At 45.9% G+C, this 5000-nt stretch overlaps 1 non-coding gene across 1 annotated transcript; it reads right to left on the bottom strand.

Annotated features, from left to right (window-relative positions):
- Positions 1-1187: 1187 nt before the first annotated feature.
- Positions 1188-1259, bottom strand: TRNAT-UGU (transfer RNA threonine (anticodon UGU)). The gene has a single exon. It is a non-coding gene; the product is annotated as a tRNA-Thr (tRNA).
- Between the last annotated feature and the right edge of the window lie 3741 nt (positions 1260-5000).

Raw genomic sequence — 5000 nt, 5'->3', positions numbered from 1 at the left:
TCACCGTCTCAACTGATCTCCACGCCCTCTGGAGGCTCTCGTCGTTAAAGGTCACTGGGCACTACTGCTCTAACAATATAACTACTCAGTGTATTAAAAACCTGGCCGCTTACACCATGACGCTGATTGGCTGTCCCGCCATTCAGTGGACCCCCCCCCCCCCCTGTGACTTTCGATGAAGCGCTGTCATGTGTGCTCACTCTCTCTGAGCAACATCCGTGATGAACAGCGCCGCAATCCCGTCTTGCGTGCCATTATCGAGAAGCGGAACTCCCTGACACCCCATCCGTCTACTCGACTGTTTGTGCTTAAGGCACCATGTACCGTCACAATGTCAGAACTGCTCCTTGTGGTGCCTTCTCACCTACGCCTGAGTGTTATCGGTCAGCCCCATGACGCCCCCACTGCCAGGCACTGTAAAGGGGTACGCAGATTGACGCTGGCATCCCACCACTGCCACCAGTTGTAAAGGGCTTGAGGACGATGGCGGAACGGCGAGTTTCTTCATGGTTGCTGGCTCCCCGTCGTCGTCCACATAGCCGATCTTCACCAGGTAGGAGACGCGTTCTTAGGTAATAGAACGGAGGTTTATTTACATGAGGAGAAACATAAAACAGTACAGAGATTCAGCAGAGATTGAGCTCCTATTCACAAAATGACTTCGTTTCCTGTCCACATTAGTCCGAAGAAGGTGGAGCCCACTGTTGTCACGAATCAGGTGACGTTAAGTGTCAGTTTTCCACCCACCAGAAAGGGTGCAGATATTGGACCACTCGGCTAACGAAGAACACGGGCGCGAATGTCCAATCGATAACACGAGTGCACATCACAATGACGCACCCGGCCCACTACTTGCACACTTCGCAGGGCGAGGGGCAGAGTCCGGTGGAGAGGATAGTCGAGCTCCTCTGGGGAGAAGATGGCCACCGATACGAACGTCAGCAGTGGTCCGTAGCTGCGTTCTACTACAGTGTTTCCATACGTTTCTCGAACTCGGCAGGTCAGGTGCTCTGTTGCATCGCGGCTTATGCTTGCCATCAAGCCTAAGCCGTGATGGCAAGTGAGAGCACGCCCCACATCCCGGAATCACGTCGTCTTTCTCGCTGTCTCTCTTGTTTCCTCGGCGTGAAATGGTCCTGCAAAAATATCTAAAAAGAAAGGAATAGGTAACGCGGAAAAAAGAAATCAGCCGCCAGTGAGGATCGAACTCACGACCGCTGGTTTACAAGACCAGCGCTCTGCCACTGAGCTATAGCGGCCACGTTCACGGCGCGTCGCTTATCGCCGGAGTCATCGCCGCTGTTCTTTATCTCTTTTTTTCTTCGTATTGTCTTATGACGAAATATCGTCGAGTGTTCCGACGCACTCATTGCCTCTGAAAATGTCACGTGGACAGCTGCATGGCAGTTTGCCGCCACAAAGGTACTATTGTATTCTAAGAGCAGCCAGAAAGCCCGCGAATTTCTAACCACTCTCATGGTACACCTCGTACAAAGTATATACGCGTTAGTTACCTACGTAAGTGCCTTGCGTCTACGTAAAGGCAGCAATTAATTCTTCGAAGGAATTAAATATGGTGGGTGGCGTTGGGTCAGACAGTGGCCTACACATTATACAATCATGCAATGATCAATCATTTATTTAACGTGCCCCGAAAGAACCATAAGCTCTTAACGCAAGAACACGCAAAATTAAAACAATAAAGATCACCCGTACATTGCAGACAGTCTTAAATGAAGAAATGAAATATACAGAAAAAATACGAAAAGGCAAACAGAAATCACAGCAAAATGGCAAGAATAAAAGGACTAGACGACAATCATAGAATGGCAGAGAAAAATGTAGACTATGTACAACTATGCGAAAAACTACCTTAAGGACATAAAATAAAATATTAGTAATAGTATATATTACTAATGTAATATTAATTATAATCACTCACTTATTAACATGCCCTCGAAAACCATGATGTCTTAGTGCAGGCGAACGCAAAAATAGAACAATACAAATAAATAATACAGAGCAGGCTCTCTTCAGAAAAATCAAATAAATAGCGAAAATATACAAAAAAGGAATTCAGCGCCAAATGGGAAGAATAAAAAGACAAGACTCGAATCCCGGAAAGGAAGTAGAAAACAAAAGGGGGAATATACACAACTATGTAAAAACCTTCCTGAAGGACAGAAAGGGAAGAAGCCGTGATGTTAAAACAGTCCATAGCTGAGATAAAAACAATGAGAGTGCACTGTGAAAAGCACCCAGATCATAAAAATTGACATTATATAGACTTTGTATTTCGTGAACACTACAATCCTGAAAGAAGTTGGAAGGTATCTGAAGTGGTCGATTACCTCTGGATAACTTAGCTGCGGAATCCGAAAATTTACAGATCTGAGAATGAAAGGGCAGGATAGTATACCCTGAACTATAGTTTTTAAACAAATAATAGGTCAGCGCGATTTCATCGGCAGTGAATTGGTGACAATGATAATAATCTGACAGTGTTAAAACGAGATCTAGAGTCATTTCTAGCGAAACGATGATTGTAAATGCTTATGAATTTTGTCCGGACTCGCTCAATGGTGTCACTGCCAGATTTAGAAATGTCAATCCAGATCACAATTTCACATTCAAGGAAGACGTTTCGCCATTTGCGGCAACATAACATGGTGTATTAAGCAGATAGCTGTGCAGGATATTCACAACAGACGAGTCAACACAAAAGTTTGTTTGTTTAACTGAAAAAAAGCGCCAGGCCTGCGCGGAACGCATAGCACAGTCACAGCGAAAGCTATAGCAGAGCGTCCTTTCAGAGCCTTTTTATAAACATTCTTAGGGTTGCTACAAGCACACTGCTTGGTACCCGCTACGCCTTAAACAATCATAAGTTTTGTGTAGTAGGCCAGAATTCACTATAGGCTATCTTTCGTCATTCTTTGGAGAAGCGTGGTATCCACAGTACACTTGTTAGAAATTTTGTGATTTTTTTTATGCAGTGGCTGACGACTATGGGAAAATATGTCTGAAGTGTGCGCCACAATTAATAGATGACAAAGAACAAGTTTTCTGATGGTTTGGAGCATAGGACGATCCACTCGTTACGCAATTGGCATTCTGTGACGCCTGGTTGGTTCTTCGATGTTCAAGATGCTTTATTACACATATTAAAGCGGTTATACTTTTCCAACATCAAGCCTGCCTAAGGCCAGTCTAGAAATGACTTCCCAGCACCGGCGTGGCTCAGTGGTATAGAATTGGTGTTTTTATTTACTTAGATTTTTCTCGTTCGATACTGGTTACGAACACCAGCGCTGACAGCGGCGGACAATTACAGCGCTGCGCGTGACTTACGTCCTGATCTCATAACAGCTTTCGCTGTGAAACAGTGAGTGGCTGACAACGTCAAAAGCTTTGCTCAGGTTACAGTAGTCTACGTCAACCTATCTTTTCTGTGTCTCTGCGAAATAGGTGAAGAGACTTGCGTCATGAAAGTAGCAAAATTAGTGGTGGTTGAGCGGCCAGGAACAAACCCGTGTTGATTAGGAAGCAATGTATTATTCACGCTAACATACAGTATGTGGTGAATAGCCAGTTCATAAATCTTCGATGTGGCACATAGTAGAGAAATCGGGCGATAGTTACAAAACATCAGTTTTGCAGCCCGAACTTAAAAAACGCCAGGCCTGCGCGGAAGGCGCAGCGCCGTCACAGCGAAAGCTAAAGAAGAGCGGCCTTTCAGAGCCCTTTCTGAACACTCATTGGGTAACTTCATGGTGTAAGCACACTTGCTTGATGCCCACTACGGCATGATTAAAAATTTTAGGGTAGTAGGCCGGCATTCGCTATGCTATTTTTTGCCATTCTTCTGAGAAGCGTCGTATCCGTTAAAATACTGCGAGGAATTCTGTGCTAATTGCTGATGCAGTGGCCGACAACGATGAGGAATTATGCTTGAAGTGGGTATGCCCCACAGTTAATAACAGTTAATAACTGAATAACTGAAGAACTGAAGAGAGCCACGGATCCTACAAGCAAGCGTTCACGCATCCTGCGCCGTGCCTGAAGCCGGACTCGTCTTTTCGAACTCTTTCGGACGGTGGTTTGGCTGAGCTTTGGGTGAATTTGACCTGTTGAAACTAGCTGACGTTGCATATTACTTCTTTAAGCAATCGAATTAGTGCTAATGTCTAATTCATCTCCTGGCCAAGGGCACAGCCCTTCGTCAGCCTCCTTGCCTAATGATGAATTGCCATTGGAATATTTTTTCCGCAGTGGTGTTGGCAGCATCCCTGTTGCGCTGGTGCCCTCGAGTGGTGGATTCATTTGGCTCAACAACCCGAAGGCGATCCAGGTGGAGTTGCAGGCCATGACGCCGCACTTTCAGCTGATAAGTGATGTTCGTCAGTTCGGAAGAGGTGGTTTGGTATGCAGATCGTCAGATCCTTCGTGCGTTTCTGACATACTAAAATGCAAGAAATTTGCTTCGGTCCCGGGGAGTGCATTTATCCCGCCTCATTTAGCGCGCACTAAGGGAATTGTACGAGGAGTCGACTCTACATTAACGCCCGCTAAGACTCTGGAAAAGCTGTCTGATACTGAGGTCGTAGCTGTGTACCGATGCAACCGATTAGTTAACGGTAAGAAAGTCCCCACTGAGTCGGTTATTGCTACCTTTGCCGGCACTTCCTGTCCATCTGAGTTAAAACTATGGCCGCTCATTTTCAGAGTCGAACGTCTCGCTTCTCGTCCTCTCCAATGTCAAAACTGTTGGCGTTTTGGTCACAGGGCAGGAGGCTGTAATTCAAATTCACGTTGCCGCATCTGTGGCGATACCCACCCATCGAAGGAGTGCAACGCCGAAACCGAAAAGTGCTGCCTCTGTACAGGAAATCACGCGGCCGATTATCTGAACTGCACCGCAAGGACTAATGAAACGCAACTTCTAGAAATCATGAACAGACGTCGTTGCTCGCGGCGAGAAGCAATAACAGTTGTGAAGG

Source organism: Rhipicephalus microplus, chromosome 4, assembly GCF_043290135.1.
Source record: "Rhipicephalus microplus isolate Deutch F79 chromosome 4, USDA_Rmic, whole genome shotgun sequence".
NCBI classification, from domain to species: domain Eukaryota; kingdom Metazoa; phylum Arthropoda; class Arachnida; order Ixodida; family Ixodidae; genus Rhipicephalus; species Rhipicephalus microplus.
This window is presented reverse-complemented; position numbering and strand designations above follow the sequence as displayed.